The following is a 23,175-nucleotide window of genomic DNA, read 5'->3' as shown; positions in this document are numbered from 1 at the left end:
AGGATTCATAATCACTGCATTGCATGCAGCATCCTCTGCAGGTTGTAGGCTGGAGTATGTTCATTTTATTTTTTTAAAGAGGATAGCTCCTTGTCTGTCAAACCAACCATGTAATAGCTATATCTTTGTAGCAGCTGAGATAGCTGACTGAGCTCCACATATTCACCGGTAGCGTTCAAGCCTTATTTATCAGAGAATGCATTTTAACATTAGGAGAAATTGTCACTACGTTTAAACATATGTGTGAAAAGTGCAATTCCTAAGCCTTAGATCTAATGCTTATATCAAAACACTATCTATGATAGGATCATCAAGCATACTTTCTGAACATCACCATGGCCACATAGTTCACACCAGTTAATCACTTATTCATAGTCTGAGCTCAGCCTGAGTAGTAAGCATGAGAAAACGGAATAGCAGAACAATCTGCATAAAAAAGTAACACTTGTAATTTCAGATAGTTCAGAATGTAAGTATTCTTGAGTTCGGGAGACAGATATGAGCTGCTTAAAACTGGAATATGAACATTTCCTTAATGGACAAAAACGTATCATCCTGATCTCAGGCTTCAAATTGTTGCTAATCTGTATAATTTCTATTCTGAAGGTGTTGTAGATAAATGCTTGCTGCCAAGGTTAATAACAACAACAGGAACAGAATAAATAGCTATTGGGTGAGAAAACAAAATAGAATAAGAAACAAACTGCAGATGGCTTCAAATAAATCACATGTAAATATGATGGAAAAATACAACTTTTTTAGGTACAGGAAAGATTTGACGTATTTTTTTTTTCTTTTTCTTTTCTTTCTTTATTTTCATTTATTTATGTATTTATTTATTTATTTATTTATTTATTTATTTATTTATTTATTTATTTTTTGAGACAATCTCTGTTATCCAGGCTGGAGTGCAGTGGCGTGATCTTGGCTCACTGCACCCTTCAGGTTCAAGGGATTCTCGTGTCTCAGCCTCCAGAGTAGCTGGGATTACAGGTGCACACCACCATGCCCAGCTAATTTTTGTATTTTTAGTAGAGATGGGGTTCCATCATATTGACCAGGCTGGTCTTGAACTCTTGACCTCAAGTGATCTGCCCACCTCGGCCTCCCAAAGTGCTGGGATTACAGGCATGAACCACCGCACTGGCCTTTGATGATTTCAATATAATCTGGAAAATGAAGTTAGTATTTAACACATAATTGCATATTTGGATTTTAGAGATAATCATGTTAGTCTTTATCCCCAAATACTTTAACATCTCCCTTTTACCCACCGTAGATTTCAAACCCTTAGGAGAAAATTCCTTTCTCCTTTGATATAAACTTGGCTTTTCCAGTTTTCCATTCCATCCTGCTCTTGTGCAAGATTGAACGAATACCATAATTCCTCATCTTCTTTCCCTTGCTTTCCTATTTTTATATTCACTTGCAATGTCCTTTTCTGACTTTATGCAAAGGACCCCACCCATCAAAGTCCAACTCATGTACTTTTTCTTCTAAGATAGTTGCCTCTAACAAATAGTACTCTTCATACTATGAAATCACCCATATTTGTTATTTATTTCTCATTGTTCTTGTTTCATGTTATCTTTCACTACAGTTAATTTGGTTTGTGTGTCCTTATAATCTATTTGATTATATGGCTCTTGAAATTTCCTTTAGCTTTTTCTGATATCTACTGTTCCATAATATAGGTGCATTGACTTGTCATTTATTTATTCATTCATCAATTCATATCATTAAAATAAGTGCTATATTGTAAAAAGAAAAAAAAATTATCATGAGATACTACCCTAACTGAGGTCCTTCCATCTTTAACCTGTGGATTACATGTTCTTTTTTTCATCCAACACATGTTTATTGTTTCCTATGCATGGGAAACAATTTCTTCTGCCCAAATTTGTTTTCTCAAAACAATTTCTCTGCACTACTGTTGTAGCTCTGATGATGTTATATAATAGTATTCTGCCTTCTATAAATTTCTAATATATTCCTCTTGGCAGAAACTATGCCATTCAGTTTTAAACTCCCTGTACCTAGCACTGAACAGGCTTTCGATAAATATCTGTTCAATAAACATATGGTTTGGATGCATTGATAGGTGTAAGAGCAAATGCATAAATGAATTTAGGAATTTTCAAAAAAGAAAATAATATGGTTGTTGTAAGCCTATTATGTTTGGAGGCAGAAATTCCATTTGAGAAATAATCATTGTAAGCTAATGTTACAGAAATTAAGTGTTAACAATGGGAATTGTAAAAGAGGGATCATCAAGGCAGAGATAACTTATGAGGCTCACATTTTCTTAGAATAATGATAAGTAACTTTTAATCTATAAGCTTAGCCCCACTCCATCCTTCCAGCCACCAAAACCCAAACACTCATACTTTATCAGATATCTTGGGGCTCACAATGGTACTTGAGAGCTCTTTCTATGCCCTGAGTATTTACTTTCTGATTTGGAAAATTCATGTTATTAGCATTTAGGATCACTGTAGCTAATCCTTATACTTCCTTGAGTGCTATGAAAATGCTATGGAGAGAACTCCTAAGTATGTTCTTCAAATCCTTAAGAACTTTTATTTCAACACTAAAATGAGGGCAGGAATGATATCAAGCTTTGGATTCTCTTTGAGCTCCTGTTGTTTCACACTGATAGTGATGATAGTCAAAACCATCATCTTTGAATTGCAAAGGCCACAAAGTACATATTAAAAATCAGTAATTATGTTTTACTGCCCAACTTGCCACTGAGAATTTGAAAAATTCAATTTGTCTACTTCCCAAAGAGCTATGTAGTTTGTAAGCACATTATAAATTTTTATTTTACAGAAGAAAATGATGAAAGCACCTGGTGATTTCCCTAATGTTGATGCAGTTGGTTACAAAGCAGGCCTTCAAACACTCCTGGTTCACTTTGTCATGAAGATATGTCTATGCTACAAGGATAAACCCCTGTGAGGCTAGGTAAAGGTTTTGAGTGTATCTCTTATCTATATTCATAGAGATTTGGAGCCAGAAAACAAGCCTGAAGTGATGTCCAAGAGAAGGGATCACAGCTAGATCTTGAGAGGTATACCTAACTAGGTAGTTCAATGAAGGAGAGTCACAGGGCTGTGGCAGTCAAAGGTCAGAGGGATGGAAACACAAGGACAAGAAGAGAGAATGTAGAATCAGACAAGCATTCAAATCATGACTTCAACTTCAGTAGCTACCGTATGATCTTAAACAAGTTTCTAAACCTCTCTGAGGCTCTGTTTTCTCATTTGCAAAAAGGAGATAAAGAAAGAACTCATCTCCAAAAGCAACTATGAGAATTCAGTGAGATTCCATGTATAAAGTACTTAGTACTTTATCTCAGTGAATGATTACCATCGTTATTAACTATAATAAAATGGGTGAGCTGGAGATATAGCTAAATAACAGATGCAAGAATGACAATTTGTTCTTATCACTCCATTGTAGTTCTCCTATTTGCTCCCTGAGTTGTGTTCTGTAGACAGGAAGCATGCATATAAACGGCAGGATAAGGGCTACCTAGTCTGCATTTCTAACTTTAATTTCATCCTTCAGTTAAACAATATACAAGAATATTTCTTCCATTTCACATGCAGTGAGGATGTCTGTATCACTTCCACAGAAGGATGTGACTGTCTACCTGGCTGTACTCCTGAGGCACTGAGTTCATTTGTGCAGGGGAGGACAAAGACTGAACGTGTTTTACTTTGGGAAGGGGAGTTTTTTTTAATTCAATCTTTATCTCAACCCCAAGAGGAAGGTATTAATAATCTTGTTTTCCAGCTATAGCTGAGGTTCAGATATAATGCATTCTACCCAAGATTACCTAGCTAGAACTGGAAGAAACATAATTCAAATCACATGTCTTAGACTCCAAAGCTCATGCCTTTTCTAATACCACTAGTTTTGCAAAATTAGTGATTTTTAGTGGTTCTTCCTTATTATTTCAATTTTATGAACAGCAGTTGGCAGAATGGCAAGTTCTGGGTCAGGAGACAAGGTTCACTGCTTTCTTGACCATGAGGTCTGTCTCCGTGTGGAGCCAGCTTCTTGGCTATTCTGCGGCTCCCTCTGCCATAATACAGGGTTCATCTGCATAATTTTCTAATAAGTGATATAGCTTCATTATGAAACCGTTCATAGTATGTCAGCTTGAATTTTACACATTTCTTTGTCTTCCCTAGACAACAGGAGCTGAGTGTGCAGTTAGACTATTTCCTCGAATTGTGCATTTTATCAGAGCATATCCCAGCCTTCTCCCCTCTCCTCTTCATTCTTGCATGGGTGCTCTCTTGCTTATCCCAGCAGCTATCTAATTCGCAAGTGGTTAGGCAAGCACTTCTTTGGGGTTTTGCTAAGTGAGTTTATTCTCTGACGGTGTGAGAGGTTATAGAGGAGTTTTGAAAAGAGAAGGAAGAAGTTGGAGCTCACAGCTGCCTTTACTCCTGAAGGACAGTATAAATTCCTGCTAATTTTAGTTACAAATATGAACTCTTTAGGGTTATGATAAGTGCAACATAGAATATGTATGCTGTATGCTGTTATGTTACTTTATAAATTTTCTAGGATTACTACCCTCGGTTTGTCATTCTTTTTTCTCTTTGTGATTCTTGGAATTGATTTAGTTGCTATGGAAGAAAAAAGGAGAATGAAAAAAAAAAAACAATCTGAGAGACTTTAGGATTTAAGATTCCAGACAGCTTAAAAATTGTAACTAGTTCTCTAGGCACAGCTAGAGAACCACTTGTTCCTAATTGTACCTAGTTATCTAAACAAAGTAAACTTTAGCAGGATTTGCAAGTCAACAAATCCTTTTAGAAGCCAGACACTAACAAGAGTAATTTTTTTTAGTATTAACTGTGTGCTAGATAATGTCTTTCTTTTAGCAACGTCCACTGTAGCAGAGATTGCTGATGCAAATATTGTCAGGGGGCAGATAAGAACAATGACTAACATTTCTTGAGCATTTTCTAAGTGCCATTTCCTGAGGTAATTGCAGGTAGTATTGCATTTAATCATTATGATTTCATTATGATGAAATAGGGACTGTTATTATCATCATTTTATAGATGGAGAATCTGAAGAATCAAAAAATGAGTCAACCAGCTAACAAGTTATAAGGTAAGGTCACCAGCCAAGACAACTGACTCCAGTGCTTGTCTTTAACCCTAAGCTTGAGTACCTTCTACACGTCCAGATTATCTAAGAATAAGTCAGTAATGAGTAATTTCAGAATAAGAAACTGGAAAATAGAGGACTGCTTAAAGCATTTAAATTAAATGATGATGATGATGATGACGATAATGATGATAAATGTTCAGAACAAGAAAAACACATCTTTGAGCCAGTTTACACCTCTGGGTTGCCAGGGTGTAGCAGCGGATGCTGATTTAAAGCAAAATTAAATGGATTTGTGGACTTGAAACTTGCAAATAATTCTGAGGAATATTGACACCTGGCCTCTTACTTGAAATAATTTGAAAATAATTGTCCTATTGTCTAAACATGACCGTTTAGGCAAGGACTGATAATTTCAATCTAAAAATTTGGGTCTATTTTTAGACTGTTTCACCTACGTTTTTATGAATAACATTAATTTGAATTTTTTTTAACATATAAAAGAAGTGGTGCTGCACTGTGGGGAATTTTTAGATACATAATATTCTTTTTCCATTAGAGGCTGTTTGAAGAATACAATAAGGTACATGAAGAAGGTTCATTGTTAGTTTAAAGAAATCCATTAATTTTCATTGTATTCTCATACTTTTAAAAGATGATGACACACTGGCTAGGAATACTTCCTGGACAAAAAAGACAATTAAATATAAAAGAGGTTTTCCCCACAGCATGTCACTTCTTCAAAAAGAAGACATCAAGAAACTAAAGACCAAAATCAACATTCTTTTTAAGAGTTCTGAATTACTTTTCCTTGAATAGATAAGCAAGCCTCTTTATATTCTTGTTTTTTGTTGCTGTTTGTTTGGAATTAGGTAAGATACAAACAAAATTTATTATTAAATGATTTTAATTTTCTAATACATTCACAAATAGAATATAATGGATAATTTATCAAAATTATTTTTGTTGTTCAAATAAGGATAGTCAATGATTCCTAATAATTCTTGATTATTTTTATTAGCATTTTCTACCAGAATGAAATAAGTACAAGGTCATGTCTATCAATCAGTAAGAGATTAGATATCTCTTAATTCTAAATTCTGGAACAACAGTTTAAATTTTGAGACAGGAGTTATATGCACAGTAGAGCTCAGTACATATTTTTGAATGAATTAATGAATGAATGAGTAGATGGATCTAATGTAAACTATTTGCAAATTCTTGTTCTTGCACACAATCCCCTTCTCAGATTTAAATCTCATTTCCTTTATAATACCGTGTTAGTGGCTGGTAATTCAGTGACCAATTTTCTACGTTATATTTCTTCATCTTATATGAATTGCAATAAATGCAGAATAGAATTGATTCATTCATATTATTTCTTCATAATACTCTCCAAGAAATGTTTGATCTCAGGACCAATTTGATTGCCAAGAACACTATTTCACTGTGTGGTTACAACTGCATCATGAGCTGATGACATAGTTAAAAGTCAAGACAAGAAACTCACCATAAGAAACATTTATTAGAGTCTTGTTTCAAAGATGAGTTTAAGAGAATGGAACTACTTTAAATAGTCTTGAACATTTTCAGTGTTATTTTATATATTTTCCTGATTTATTTTTAATATCCAAAAAGAGAACCAGGGTACAGTGTTTACAGTGTGATAATTATCCTGTAAAATTTACAAATACTTATGGCCTTTCTTACTCTCATTCGGTTTATGATGCCTCATAGCATGGGCCACTGTATTAGGATTCTCTAGAGAATATAATATATACATATCATACATCATCATTTATATAATCATATATAAAATGAGAAACTGGCTCACATGATTATGTAGGCTAAGAAGTTCCACAATCTGCTATCTGCAAGCTAGAGAGTCTAGGATGCCAATGGTGTAATTTAATCTAAGTCTTCAGGCCAGAGAACCAGGGGAGCAGAGGGCAGGAGAAGATGAGAAGAAATTTCCCAGCTCAAGCAGTGAAGTAGAAAATAAAAGGAGATGTATTTCTTCACCTTTTGTTCCACTCAGGCCTTCAGTGAATTGAATGAACCCCACTCAAATTGGGAATAGCCATTTACTTTACTGGGTATACCTATTGTAAACCCCAAAAATCTAAGACAGGTCTTAGGAAGTTTATTTTGCCGAAATTAAGGACACAAAGCCATGACACAGCCTCAGGAGGTCCTAATGACATGTGCCCAAGGTGGTCGAAGCACAGCTTGGTTTTATACATTGTGGGGAGACATGAGACATTAATCAGCATATATAAGATGAACACTGGTTTGGTCTGGAAAGGCAGGATAACTCGAAGCAAAGGTAGGACAACTTGAAGGGGAAGGGTCTTCCAGGTCATAGGTAGATAAGAGACAAATTATTGCATTTGTTTGAGTTTCTGATGAGCCTTTCCAAAGGAGGCAATCAGATATGCATTTATCTCATTGAGCAGAGGGATGACTTTGAATAGAAAGAGAGGTATGCTTGCCCTAAGCAGTTCCCAGCTTGACTTTTCCCTTTAGCTTAGTGATTTGGGGGCCCCAAGATTTATTTTCCTTTCACACTGTTCAAATCTCATCTCATTCAGAAACACTCTCACAGACACATCCAGAAATAATGTTCAATCTGGTCACCCTATGGCTCAGTCAAGCTGATGCATAAAATTAACAATCACAACTGCTTTGCAGTTTGCATATCACTGTTTTGGTCTTGTTTGAGCTATGTAATAACTCTCTGAGTCAAGTTGACCAAATATTGCTCTGTGGTAATCATGAATCAAATAAGGTTCAGAGCATCTATTTGATTATGCACAACTAAGCATGTGCTTAACAAGTGTCAGAGACAGGACCCAAATCACTTTTTATTTTTGTTTAGGAATTTTTTTATTATTATTATACTTTAAGTTCTAGGGTGCATGTACACAATGTGCAGGTTTGTTACATATGTATGCATATGCCACAGTGGTTTGCTGCACACATCAACTCATCATTTACATTACGTATTTCTCCTAATGCTATCCCTCCACCAGCCCCCCACCACCTGACAGGCCCCGCTGTGTGATGTTCCCTTCCCTGTGTCCAAGTGTTGTCATTGTTTAATTCCCACCTATGAGTGAGAACAGGCGGTGTTTGATTTTCTGTCCTTGTGATAATTTGCTGAGAAAGATGGTTTCCAGCTTCATCCATGTCCCTACAAAGGATGTGAACTCATCCTTTTTTATGGCTGCATAATATTCCATGGTGTATATGTGCCACATTTTCTTAATCCAGTCTATCATTCATGGACATTTGGGTTAGTTCCAAGTTTTTGCTATTGTGAATAGTGCCACAATAAACATACATGTGCATGTGTCTTTATAGTAGCATAATTTATAATCCTTTGGGTATATACCCAGTAATAGGATGGCTGGGTCAAATGGTATTTCTAGTTCTAGATCCTTGAGGAATCACCACACTGTCTTTCACAATGGTTGAACTAATTTAAACTCCCACCAACAGTGTAAAAGTGTTCCTATTTCTCCACATCCTCTCCACCATCTGTTGTTTCCTGACCTTTCAATGATCACCATTCTAATTGGTATGAGATGGTATCTCATTTTGGCTTTGATTTGCATTTGTCTGATGACCAGTGATGATGAGCGTTTTTTCATGTGTCTGTTGGCTGTATAAATGTCTTCTTTTGAGAAGTGTCTGTTCATATCCTTCGTCCACTTTTTGATGGGGTTGTTTGACTTTTTCTTGTAAATTTATTTAAGTTCTCTTTGTAAATTCTGGATATTAGCCATTTGTCAGATGGGTAGATTGCAAAAATTTTCTCCCATTCCGTAGGTTGCCTGTTCACTCTGATGGTAGTTTCTTTTGCTGTGCAGAAGCTCTTTAGTTTAATTAGATCCCATTTGTCAATTTTGGCTTTTGTTGCCATTGCTTTTGGTGTTTTAGTCATGAAGTCTTTGCCCAAGCCTATGTCCTGAATGGTATTGCCTAGGTTTTCTTCTAGGGTTTTTATGGTTTTAGGTCCAAAATTTAAGTCTTTAATCCATCTTGAATTAATTTTTGTATAAGGTGTAAGGAAGGGATCCAGTTTCAGCTTTCTACATGTGGCTAGCCAGTTTTCCCAGCACCATTTATTAAATAGGGAATCCTTTACCCATTTATACTTTTTGTAAGATTTGTCAAAGATCATAGGTTGTAGATGTGTGGTGTTATTTCTGCGGGCTCTGTTCTGTTCCATTGGTCTATATATCTGTTTTGGTACCAGTACCATGCTGTTTTGGTTACTATAGCCTTGTAGTATAGTTTGAAGTCAGGTAGCGTGATGCCTCCAGCTTTGTTCTTTTTGCTTACGATTGTCTTGGCTATGCGAGCTCTTTTTTGGTTCCCTGTGAACTTTAAAGTAGTTTTTTCCAATTCTGTGAAGAAAGTCATTGGTAGCTTGATGGGGGTGGCATTGAATCTATAAATGACCTTGGGCAGTATGGCCATTTTCACGATATTGATTCTTCCTGTCTACAAATATGGAATGTTCCTCCATTTGTTTGTGTCCTCTTTTATTTTGTTGAGCAGTGATTTGTAGTTCTCCTTGAAGAGGTCCTTCACATCCCTTGCAAGTTGGATTCCCAGGTATTTTATTCTCTTTGAAGCAATTGTGAATGGGAGTTCACTCATGATTTGGCTCTGTGTTTGTCTGTTATTGATGTATAAGAATGCTTGCGATTTTTGCGCACTGATTTTGTATCTTGAGATTTTGCTGAAGTTGCTTATCAGCTTAAGGAGATTTTGGGCTGAGACGATGGGGTTTTCTAAATATGCAATCGTGCATCTGCAAACGGACAATTTGACTTCCTCTTTTCCTAATTGAATACCCTTTCTTTCTCTTGCCTGATTGCCCTGGCCACAACTTCCAATACTATGTTGAATAGGAGTGGTGAGAGAGGGCATCCTTGTCTTATGCTGGTTTTCAAACGAAATGCTTCCAGTTTTTGCCCATTCAGTATGATATTGGCTGTGGGTTTGTCATAAATAGCTCTTATTATTTTGAGATATGTTCCATCAGTATTTAGTTTTTTGAGAGTTTTTAGCATGAAGGGCTGTTGAATTTTGTTGAAGGGCTGTTGATATTTGTGAAAGGCCTTTTCTGCATCTATTGAAATAATCGTGGTTTTTGTCGTTGGTTCTGTTTATGTGATGGATTATGTTTATTGATTTGCATATGTTGAACCAGCCATGCATCCCAGCGATGAAGCCCACTTGATCATGGTGGATAAGCTTTTTGATGTGCTGCTGGATTCGGTTTGCCAGTATTTTATTGAGGATTTTTGCATCGATGTTCATCAGGGATATTGGTCTAAAACTCTCTTTTTTTGTTGTGTCTCTGCCATGTTTTGGGATCAGGATGATGCTGGCCTCCTAAAATGAGTTAGGGAAGATTTCTTCTTTTTCTCTTGATTGGAATAGATTCAGAAAGAATGGTACCAGCTCCTCATTTTACCCTGGTAGATTTCGGCTGTGAATCCATCTGGTCCTAGACTTTTTCTTGGTTGGTAGACTATTAATTTTTGCCTCAATTTCAGAGCCTGTTATTGATCTATTCAGAGATTCAACTTCTTCCTGGTTTAGTCTTGGGAGGGTGTTTGTGTCCAGGAATTTATCCATTTCTTATAGATTTTCTAGTTTATTTGCATAGAGGTGTTTATAGTATTCTCTGATGGTATTTTGTATTTCTGTGGGATCGGTGGTGATATCCCCTTTATCATTTTTTATTGCGTCTATTTGATTCTTCTCTCTTTTCTTCTTATTAGTCTTGCTAGCGGTCTATCAATTTTGTTTGGTCTTTTCAAAAAACTAGCTCCTGGATTCATTGATGTTTTGAAGGGTTTTTTGTGTCTCTATTTCCTTCAGTTCTGCTCTCATCTTAGTTACTTCTTGCCTTCTGCTAGCTTTTGAATTTGTTTGCTCTTGCTTCTCTAGTTATTTTAATTGTGATGTTAGGGTGTCAATTTTAGACCTTTCCTGCTTTCTCTTGTGAGCATTTAGTGCTAAAAATTTCCCTCTACACACTGCTTTAAATGAGTCCCAGAGATTCTGGTACATTGTGTCTTTGTTCTCACTGGTTTCAAAGAACATATTTATTTCTGCCTTCATTTTCTTATTTACCCAGTAGTCGTCATTCAGGAGCAGGTTGTTCAGTTTCCATGTAGTTGAGTGATTTTGAGTGAGTTTCTTAATCCTGAGTTCTCATTTGATTGCACTGTGATCTGAGAGACAGTTTGTTATGATTTCTGTTCTTTTACATTTGCTGAGGAGTGCTTTACTTCCAACTATGTGGTCAATTTTGGAATAAGTGTGATGTGGTGCTGAGAAGAAAGTATTTTCTGTTGATTTCAGGTGGAGAGTTCTGTAGATTTCTATTAGGTCCACTTGGTGCAGAGCTGAGTTCAAGTCCTGGATATCCTTGTTAATCTTCTGTCTTGTTGATCTGTCTAATGTTGACAGTGGGGTGTTAAAGTCTCCCATTATTATTGTGGGGGAATCTAAGTCTCTTTTTAGGTCTCTAAGGACTAGCTTTAAGAATCTGGGTGCCCCTGTATTGGGTGCATATATATTTAGGATAGTTAGCACTTCTTGTTGAATTGATCTCTTTACCATTATGTAATGGCCTTCTTTGTCTCTTTCGATCTTTGTTGGTTTAAAGTCTATTTTATCAGAGACTAGGATTACAACCCATGCTTTTTTTGCTTTCTATTTGCTTGGTAGGTGTTCCTCCATCCCTTTATTTTAAGCCTATGTGTGTCTCTGCAGGTGAGATGGGTCTCCTGAATACAGCACACTGATGGATTTTGACTCTTTATCCAATTTACCAGTCTATGTCTTTTAATTGGGGCATTTAGCCCATTTACATTTAAAGTTAATATTGTTATGTGTGAATTTGATCCTGTCATTATGTTAGCTGGTTATTTTGCCCCTTAATTGATGCAGTTTCTTCATAGCATCAATGGTCTTTACAATTTGGCATGTTTTTGCAGTGGCTGATACCAGTTGTTCCTTTCCCTGTTTATTGCTTCCTTCAGGAGGTCTTGTAGGGCAGGCCTGGTGGTGACAAAATCTCTCAGCATTTGCTTGTCTGTAAAGAATTTTGTTTCTCCCACACTTATGAAGCTTAGTTTGGATGGATATGAAATTCTGGGTTGAAAATTGTTTTCTTTAAGAATATTGAATATTGACCCCCACTATCTTCTGGGTTGTAGGGTTTCTGCCAAGAGATCCACTGTTAGTCTAATGGGCTTCCCTTTGTGGGTAACCCGACCTTTCTTTCTGGCTGCCCTTAACATTTTTTCCTTCATTTCAACCTTGGTGAATCTGATAATTGTGTGTCTTGGGGTTGCTCTTCTCAAGGCGTATCTTTGTGGTGTTCTCTGTATTTCCTGAATTTGAATGTTGTCCTACCTTGCTAGGTTGAGGAAGTTCTCCTGGATAATATCCTGAAGAGTGTTTTCCCACTTGGTTCCATTCTCCCTGTCACTCTCAGGTACACCAATCAAACGTAGATTTGGTATTTTCACATAATCCCATATTTCTTGGAGGCTTTGTTCATTTCTTTTTACTTTTTTTCCTCTAATCTTGTCTTCTTGCTTTATTTCATTAATTTGATCTTCAATCACTGATATCCTTTCTTCCACTTGATCATATCAGCTATTGAAGCTTGTGTATGCATCATGAAGTTCTCGTGCCATGGTGTTCAGCTCCATCACATCATTTAAGGTCTTCTCTACACTGTTTAGTCTAGTTAGCCATTCGTCTAACCTTTTTTCAAGGTTTTTACCTTCCTTGCATTGGGTTAGAACATGCTCCTTTAGCTCAGAGAAGTTTGTTATTACTGACCTTCTGAAGCCTACTTCTGTCAATTCGTCATCCAGCTTTGTTCCATTACAGGTGAGGCGCTGCGATCCTTTGGAGGAGAAGAGGTGCTCTGGTTTTTAGAGTTTTCAGCTTTTCTGCTCTGGTTTCTCCCCATCTTTGCGGTTTTATCTACCTTTGGTCTTTGATGTTGGTGACCTACAGATGGGGTTTTGGTTAGATGTCCTTTTTGTTGATGTTGATGCTATTCCTTTCTGTTTGTTAGTTTTCCTTCTAACAGTCAGATCCCTCAGCTGCAGGTCTGTTGGAGTTTGCTGGTGGTCCACTTCAGACTCTGTTTGCCTGGGTATCACCAGAGGAGGCTACAGAACAGCTAATATTGCAGAACAGCAAATATTGCTGCCTGATCCTTCCTCTGGAAGCTTCATCCCAGAGGGGCACCCACCTGTATGAAGTGTCTGTCAGCCCTTACTGGGAGGTGTCTCCCAGTTTGGGTACATGGGGATCAGGGACCCGCTTGAGGAGGCAGCCAGTCTGTTCTCAGAGCTCAAATGCTGTGCTGGGAGAACCACTGCTCTCTTCAGAGCTGTCAGACAGGGACGTTTAAGTCTGCAGAAGTTTCTGCTGCATTTTGTTCAGCTATGCGCTGCCCACAGAGGTGGAATCTATAGAGGCAGCAGGCCTTGCTGAGCTGTGGTGGGCTCTGCCCAGTTCAGGCTTCCTGGCTGCTTTGTTTACCTACTCAAGCCTCAGCAATGGTGAACATCCCTCCCCCTGCCAGGCTGAAGCCTTGCAAGTCGATCTCAGACTGCTGCGCTAGCAGTGAGCAAGGCTACATGGTCATGGGACCCACTGAGCCAGGCACAAGAGAGAATCTCCTGGTCTGCCAGTTGCTAAGACTGTGGGAAAATCGCAGTATTTGGGTGAGAGTGTCCCATTTTTCCAGGTACAGTCTATCATGGCTTCCTTTGGCTAGGAAAGGGAAATCTCCTGACCCCTTGCACTTCCTGGGTGAGGCGAAGTCCCACCCTGCTTTGGCTTGCCCTCTGTGGGCTGCACCCACTGTCCAACCAGTCCCAATGTTATGAACCAGGTGCCTCAGTTGGAAATGCAGAAGTCACCCATCTTCTGCATCAATCACACTGGGAGCTGCAGACCGGAGCTGTTTGTATTTGGCCATCTTGGAGTGGAACCAAGATTTTTTTCTTTTTTTAGTGCTGTTAGGCAATAAAACAAGATAAAATATCTCTGCCTTGAGATGGATGGTTAGGGCTATTCGTAGGGTCATGCTTCAAGCAGTTTATCAATTATTCAACCAAATGGCCTCAGGACTTGACTGATGTTATGGCAGAGCCTCAACTTATGATGTGATTAGTTTCAAGGCTGATGGTTAAAATGAAAATCACTATCATTAGTATGCTAGTTTGCTATAGCTGCCATAAAAAAATACCACAGACTGGCTGAGTTAAACAAAAGAAATTAATTTTCTCCATGTTCTGGAGGCTGGAAGTCCAAAATTTAAGTGTCTGCAGGTTAGAGTTCTTCTGGGACCTTTGTCCTTGGCTTGTAGATGGTCATAATCTCATCTTGTCTTCAAATGGTCTTACCTCTGTGCGTGTGCATGTCTGTGTCCTAATTTCCTTTTCTTATAAGGACACCAACCATATTGGATTAGGGCCAACCCTCATGATCTCATTTCACCTTAGTTATCTCTTTAAATGCCCTATTCCAAAATATAGTCATATTCTGAGGTATGGAGACTATGGAAACTGTACTAGTATGTTCTCACACTGCTATTTAAAGACGTATTCAAGACTGGGTAATTTATAAAGAAAAATAAGTTTAATGGACTCATGGTTCTGCATGTCTGGGGAGGCCTCAGAATCATGGTGGAAGGTGAAGGAAAACCAAAGGCATGTCTTATATGGCAGCAGGCAAGAGGGTGCATGTGTAGGGAAACTACTCTTTATAAAACCATCTGATCTCATGAGACTTACTATCAATAGAATAGCATGGAAAAATCTAGCCCCCATGATTCAATTACCTCCCACCAGTTTCCTCCTATGACATGTGGGGGATTATTACAATTCAAGGTGAGATTTGGGTGGGGACACAGCCAAACCATATCAGAGACTTAGAACTTCAACGTATAAATTTGAGGGAAACACAGTTCAGCCCATAATATTTAGGATGGTAGTACATTATAATTTACCAGGAGGCTCTTCATTTATGCCTGTCATTTCAGCCTAATTATCATTAATATCCTGTCTGACCCAAATGCTTTCACATTTGTATGATAAATTATACAGTTATTTTACCTGTAGTCAAAATAATATTTGAAAATCCTTTAAAGCATAATGCAGATGTACCATTTCTCAGTACCTTCTCCACAGTCAGATTTTCTTCCATTATAAGATATAACAGTTTCTTCTTTGTGGTCATGTTGTATGAAAATGAATATTATTAAAAACTAGATGTCTAAATAATATGCTAGTATACTCTTACTCTAGCAGGTAAGTGGGAAGTGAGCATGACAGAGAAAGAAAAAATTCACTTCGCCCATGTTACACACATTTAGGGATGGGCATTAACTCAGTTGATGATGGGTGGTGTTGCCTGAGCAGAAATTTGTGGAAATCCTCATCTTAGCACTTCAATACCTTCTTCTAGGAAAGGTCACTGGGCAAGGTTGTCCTCCTGGCCACTGGGAATGCTTCACCTCCACTCGTAGATTAGAGCTTTTCCATTTATATTGGACATAACAATCAGTTCTACAGCTCTGCATTTCCATGACACATTAAATTACATTCACCATTCATATTGGAGTCTGCAAAGAGAAAAGAGTCCAGAAGTTTGTTTCATGCCTTGTACTTGCCAGATAAATAACTGGGCGTTTGGGTGGCTGGCCATGTTAGCAGCCTGCGTATTCCTTGGGGTATATTCAGTCACTGGTGGGGGTCTCAATTGCTTGTAAGGGCACCCAGATTTACTACTTAGTAATTAAATGCTTTTTATGGTGCCAAGAGATTCCTCATCTTAATCATCTCTACTCCTTCATTAAAAGTTTATAAAAGACGTTGCTGAATGATAGAGCATGACTCAAGTAGTCTTTGGACTCAAAATTCTTAGTTAAAATGTCAGTGATAACCTGGTATGTTCATACCAGTTTTCTTTGGCTTCCCAAATAATTTATTATTAATGATAACGTACCAAAATTGGTGAGTAATTTATTAATAAATAAATTAGAGTAATTATTTCTCTAATTATAATATACTTCCATTTAGGTAAATGTTATTGAGAGAAAGAAGGAGGTAGAGTTAAAGGCAGCTGGCTAGGCATTGCTCATAACTCTAGTCCACCCACAGGAGTGTTTTCTACATGAGAAACTCCATTATGTAAATCAGCACAGAAACATAAGGTTGAGAACTGCTGCTCTAGCTCTTTGGATCAAAGTTCATGTCCCTGAGAATGCTAGCCCTTGTGCTTGTACCCCATACTTGAAGACCCTGAAGAGACGATAGCCACATTTCCTGTGATATTAGCTACTTCCATTGCAATTTGTGGCTCCACGTTTTGAGTACAGGGAGAACTGTGGGTTACCTGCCCCTGCACACTCTACCTTTAAGAACCCAGAAACACCCAGGTCTCTGGTGGCTGCCATGTTAGCAGTCTGTATGTTCCTTGGGGTATAGCTAGTCACTGGTGGGAATCCCAATTATTTGTAAGGGCCCCCAAATTTATTACTTAGTAATTAAATGCCGTCTATAGTGCCAAGAGATTCCTCATCTTAATTTTCTCTACGGCTTCATTAAAGGTTTATAAAAGACGCTGCTGAATGACACATTGCATGCACTATACTAGTAGATTAATTCTTAAAAATAGCCCTAGTCATGTCCCTGCCTAACCCCAGTGTCTCCAGCAACTCCTCTATTTCAGCAGGAAAACATGTCTGTACTTTCACCTACAGTCAAAGCATTTCATATTCTGACTCAATTTACTCTTCTGCTTTCTCTATAGCAGGCACTCAATATAGGTTGGAAGAAAAAAGTGATAATAGTAGCTGGATATTGACTGAGCGCTTACAATATGTTAGGTTGTTCCTCTGTATTTGTTTTGTAGATACTTGAAATAACCCCATGAATCAAGCACTAGTACTATTCGTATTTTGGACTTGAGGAAATTGAGATTAAGTGATGCAGCCAATATTATTTATAAGTTACTAAATGGTGGAGGCAAGGTTCTAACTTAGCCAGACTAGCTATGAATTCCAGGTTCTTGAACCATATCTTATTTAATCTCCTTGCTCAACCAACTCGTTTATTCCCACCACAAAGTAATTGACAAAGCCAATTCTCTCAGGCAGAAGCATCCTTTTCATTTGTTCCACCTGGCCAGCTTCAACCAAACTATCAAAACCCAACTTGATTCCTCTCTACCTTGGAGACCTTCTGACTCCTTCAACCCACAGCTAACTCATGGCACTCATTTTCTGCACCAATTATTTTGGCTCCTAGCATAGGCCAGATGGTAAAAGTCTCTAGGATTGTTGCTTTGTGTTTATTTTTTAACTCAATAAATGTGTAATGAATAAGTAAAATATCACAGCGCAGCTCTGAAGTATTACAGAGCTATACATTTGGGCTTCTCATTTATAAATAACTTAATGGGCTTCTCCATATAATTTTTGCTATTTAAACAGTTCTATATTAAGATGGTTTGGTTTAAGGTTGGAATGAGTTAGCTGAAGCTGTGATGGTTGTCTTCAGGGGGAGACTGTTATGTTGAATACAGGCTTTGCTTGCTAACTCCCAAACAAGAAGAACCAGGATGGAACTGCTAAACAGAATGCTGCATTCCCTATGCTGTAGGAGCACAGGCCAGAATACAAATATGCTTGCTTATGTTTTCTTCCACAGAGGAGCTATTTGCCAACACTCTGATTTCTTTGCAGTATAACCTGGCAGAGACAACTGTGTCTATTTTGTAAGCTTTTGATAACTTAACTTGGAAAACAAGTCTACTGAGAAAAACAGTTCTTTTCATCATTGAAGACTGTTAGTGCCTTGATAATGATATATCTTCTCAGTTATGACCACAGCATCTGGAAATGCATGCACATATGGTCCTAGTCAAGAGGGAAAAAAATTGACATACCAGTCAAGCTCAAAACTCCTGAAATCCAGGTAAGGATACCATGAATAACTGCCCCTTTCCATTGAGTCACTTTCCAGGCCACACAGCTGGCCTTTATGTGTGGATGAAAGCATTTTCTCCCATGTCTTCAGCACAATCCAAAAGATGGTCCTTAAGCGGCCTGCAGGTATGAGCATGACTCCTAAGTCTACATCACTGAGAACTTGTTATTGCTGTGTGCCCAGTGGAAGCCTTTAAGCTTTTCTGATTCTATCATGTAGATGGAACAAGCAGATTTTTTTTCTTAATTTCTCATGGCATAGCTTGGATGTATTATTTTATTATTTCTTATCTCCCTGAGACTCCACATGATCCCTACTCTTATTCAGCAGGAAAATGGGTGAGAAGAGAGGAAGGAATGAAGAGGGAAAATGCTGTCACATTACAAAAAGATGCTGCTGCTGATAAAAATAATGTGCCAAGCACTATACTCAATGCTTTATATGTAACATCTTACTTAAATACACAACACCCATATTCTGCAGATGCCTGTTAGAGCGTTGGATATAGTATGAGAGCACATCAGTAACTCACTGTGTTGATCCTCTGCCAGTTTGCTCTCAGATTGATTTCCTGTTCCTCCCTAGCTCTGCTTCACATCACAAGGAGCTACATTTCTCAGACTTCCCTGCTGACAGCCGTATGGCTGAGTTCAACTCATGGAATACACTGGAGGGAGATTGAAGAGTGGGAGGAAGAGAGCAGACAGAGTAATTCCCAGGTCTCACCTCACCAGTGTCTCTAGTAGTAGTGGCATCTCTTATGAGGGTCTAGCTCCCTGTGGACAGCCTCTGGGGTGCCAGCTTCCACCAGGCTCCTGCAGCATTGCCTGATCCTTTGGTTCCTCTAGCCACAGGGAAGATAATGGCTTCCCCTATCTAGCTATTATGATTCTCTCCTGGTAGCCTCATTGTTCATTGTTTGGCTCCTAAGCATTAACATTACCAAGGCAGTAAGTTCCCTATATTAAATCTCTTCCATTTGAAATATCTGAAGTCGTTTTCTCTTTATTGGGCTCAGTCTAGTTCACTTGCGCAGGTCACACAGCTAGAAGGTTGCAGAACTAAACATTTAATCCATGTGTTTCTAACTTCAAACCTATATTCTTAACCATTATATTGGTGTTCCAGAATTTAAATTTAAAAATAATTAAAATGATGTTAGGTTTAAGTCTAGAAGTATGAATTTCACTATTAAATATCATGTTGATTTGGTGGTTTGATCGTAGCAAAAACCTAAAACCATGAGGTGCAGTATTGAGTCATCTTTTTTATCATGGAAAATCTACAGTTGCTCTCTTAAATTGTATGTTATAGTTTTGCTGTTGAACGTGTGGTCTGAGTTTCGGCAGCATCAGCATCACCTGGGAGCTTTTTAGAAAGGCATAATCCTCAGTCCCATCAGAATCCATGTTTTAACAAGATTCCCCAGGTGATTTGTATACACAATAAAGTTTGAGAAGCAATGTACTAAAGAATGTAATTTGAGTGAAGCATAAAGATCCTTAAAATTTAAAAGATAACACCATAAAAAAGTTGTTTGTGAGTCTAAGTTTTCCACATTAAGGCACTGTGCTTTAGACTTTAGCCCAGCTTACAAATAAGCTGTCTTCCAAATCCTATTTGTTAGTATGAGTTTGAAACTCATTTCCACATCAAATTCTGTTATGAATCTTGGTTAGGTTTAGAGGGTGGCCCATTAGAACTCATGATATGATGAGTACCAGGTTAATTTTAAAGTAGAAAAAAGGCTCTTTATTCTTGGCTACAAGGCTATTATAGGCACTATAAATAGAATATAGGCACTATAGAATATATACATATATACAAATGTGAATATATATAATATATATTTCTATATATAATTATCTATATATAATATATATTATATATAATTTCTATATATAATATATATTACATATTTCTATATATAATATATATTATATATACACACTCAGGCAGTGTAAAATATATATATTTTATATATATTTAAGATATCTTAAATTCTTATTGTATTATATAATATATATATTTTTTACACTGCCTGAGTTGGGCTTTGGCATTGTGCCACTCCACCCAGGATGCCTCTCTCCACTTCATCATTCCTTTCCAAAGTGTCAGCCCACTGTGGACCTCTACCCAGGCCCCCAAAGTGCTCCAAAATGAAATCATACCGTGCCACCTGCCTTCATCAAATCCTCCATTTCTCAACACAGGCCGTTTTAGCAATGAGTTATTAGGAGCATAATGGGCTTTAATTCCAACTAATGAGTGGATAACTAGTCATTTAAACACCCTCAGAGAAATTTCATATTTTTAATGGGATGGTTGTTAGCTCAATTAAATCTCTAATTTGTGCAGTTTCTGCTAATATAATAAAGAAAATGGGAACAAGTTCAGCAATGTTGAGGTGATTTGGTGAGGAGGCCAGCTTTCGACAGGGAGCATACCCTGGCCATCAGCCTCCATTTGCTTTCCTTGATAGTCAAAGCTTCCTTATTTCTACAGCTCTATTTTTCTTTTTATTAAAAGGTGGTTCCATTGGAGTAGGACAAAGTTTTTCTGTTTAAATATGTGGTTTGATTAATAAATCAGAATTGCCTGTGATGTGAAAATCATTTGATTCCCTGCTATATTAGTTATCCATTACTATATAACAAATCACCTCAAACTTAGTGGCTTAAAACAACAAAAATTTATCTCACCGTTTTCATGAGTTAATTGAGTGCTTCTGAGTCAGGGTCTATCATGAAGTTGCAGACAAACTGTTGGTTGGGCCAGCAGTCAACTCAATGCTTGAGTGAGGGGAAGATCCACTTTCAGGTTCACTCAGGTGGTTGTGGACTGACCCCAGTTCCTCACCACATGGACTTCTCCATAAGCTGCTGGAGTATCCTCATGCATGGCAGCTGGTTTCCTTCAGAGCAAGATCCAAGAAGGAGAGAGTATGAGAGAGCCCTCCCAAGACAGAAGCCACAGTCTTTTTATAACCTAAACTCAGAAGTGACATTCCATCACTTCTGCATTATTCTGTTGTCCAGAAGCAAGTCACTAAGTCCAATACACACTCAAGGCAAGGGGAAGTAAACTCCACCACTGGAAGAGAAGAATATCGAAAACAGTATGGATGTATCTTTAAAAACACCACACCTACACAATACATAGGTGCAGTGGACACCAGAACTTTCTGTCAGACTTGAGTTCTGTAGTATCTATGCCTCTGTGTATGTCAATATTTGAAGAGAGCACTAACATAGGAGTCAGAATGCCTGTGGGCATTCCCAGATCCTACATTTACTAACAACATGACTTTTAGAATTACCTTTAAAAATAACAACAGTAATCAATATTGTTACTTTAGTTTCCTTTGCTGGAAATTGGGAATACTGATGCCTATTCTGCCTACATATCGGGGATTTTGTGATGCTTTAATAAGATAACGTACTTGAAAGTACCTGGGAATATGCCAGGTCAGCTGGGATTGGTTCATTCCATCTTTTCTTTTTCTTGCATCATATCTATCTGTCTCAGGATTAGCAGAATACAATAAATTCCATTTTTTTCTTTGGATTGGTGGCTGCTCCTTTTAGATTCAACAAATGTAATTTATCTGCCCCACTGTTTCTTAAAACTCTCTCCTGATCTTTGCAATTTGGTTTCCAAGACCTTTGGCTATTGCAAATCCTATGAAATAATGTGCTTATGGATCTTATGCTACATCCACAGATGACTCCAGGGCTTATTTCACTCCTCATCCTCTGAAGTCCCACTTTTCTCTTGACCTTTCCTTTCCCGTAGTGAACAAGCCACATGAAGCTTTTATTCTCCTTGGCAACTTAACGTTTCTCTCACAGTCCACATTAGATGGATTCCAATAAAGTCCTTCACCCAATACCCAACTTCCTTTTGTAGGTTGGTCCTGTAGACTTATCAGGGTCTGTGGTTATTGGAAAATCCACCACGAATTCTTATTGACTGTACTTATAGTACTTTGTCAGCACATGTCTTGTGCACATAATTGTATGCTTCCTGAGTTCTTTGTCTCCTCTGTTAACCTATTTTCCTAGACAGTCATACTTCTACGTGATGGAGTGAAAAAGGGAACAGCAATGAGACAGACCAGAGACTTGAATTATGTTTATTTACTAACTGTGACTTTTACCAGTGTTGGTAAAATGGGTCTCATAGCATCTACCTCGGAGTGTGGTTGTGATAATTTAATGAGTTATTAACAAAAACAACAGGAGAACAGAGAAAGCCCTTGGAACTATAACTGGCACATAGGAAGGGCTCTGAGCATTTGTTTCTTCCTGCCTATAAGTTTCAGGTGTGGCAAAAAAGAGCCTGCATCAGAATCTACAGGGGACCTTTAAAAATGTGAATGTTTGAAGCTCCCCCTAAGACTTTCTGGGGGTGAAGTTAGAAAATGTGCATTTTGTGATTCCTAGGTAATTCTCATGGATAATAAATTTGAGAAAGACTGCTTCTAGGGAAATGCCCTGGGCTCATGGATCCTGGTAAAGACTTTCATAGACAAGCAGCATTTTTATTCTATGGGTCGAATTGTTTCAAGGAGAATAAAGAACAGGCTCAACATGATAGAAGCTATTTTACTGACTGAGGAGAGATAATAAACTTGCAAGATGGGGATGTACAACTCCCTAAAGAGATGCTTTCCCTGTCAAAGGTAGAGGTTGACATAGTACACAGATTTCTTTCTTTCCGAATTTCCTCTGGCATCTCTCCTCACTTTTTCTTATTTTTTTTCTCTCTCTCTTTCTCTTTTTTAAGTAGTATCTACCTAAATATACCCGTGGCTTTCCAATAGTTCCACTTTCAGTGCATTTGTGACCTCATTTACTATCTAACTCCAAGTACATTATGTACATTTTTATTGACTTTGGACCTGCAGAACTTTTTCTATTTAAGCCTATTTATCATAGTCTTAAAAGCAGCTTCACAAGTTTGCTGCTGTCACCAGTATTATAAG

General features: G+C 37.8%; 1 protein-coding gene and 1 long non-coding RNA gene across 5 annotated transcripts in view; one reads left to right on the top strand and one right to left on the bottom strand.

Annotated features, from left to right (window-relative positions):
• The window catches only part of KCNIP4 (potassium voltage-gated channel interacting protein 4), a 1,217,373-nt gene that overhangs the window by 586,633 nt on the left and 607,565 nt on the right, over positions 1-23,175 (top strand). The window lies entirely within an intron of this gene.
• LOC129533267 (uncharacterized) overlaps positions 20,897-23,175 on the bottom strand; it is a 40,890-nt gene continuing 38,611 nt past the window's right edge. The window contains exon 4 of the long non-coding RNA XR_008679375.2: positions 20,897-21,102. This is a non-coding gene — a long non-coding RNA (uncharacterized lncRNA). The remainder of the gene's footprint in view (positions 21,103-23,175) is intronic.

Source organism: Gorilla gorilla, chromosome 3 (genome assembly GCF_029281585.2).
Source record: "Gorilla gorilla gorilla isolate KB3781 chromosome 3, NHGRI_mGorGor1-v2.1_pri, whole genome shotgun sequence".
In the NCBI taxonomy this organism is placed as follows: Eukaryota; Metazoa; Chordata; class Mammalia; order Primates; family Hominidae; genus Gorilla; species Gorilla gorilla.
This window is presented reverse-complemented; position numbering and strand designations above follow the sequence as displayed.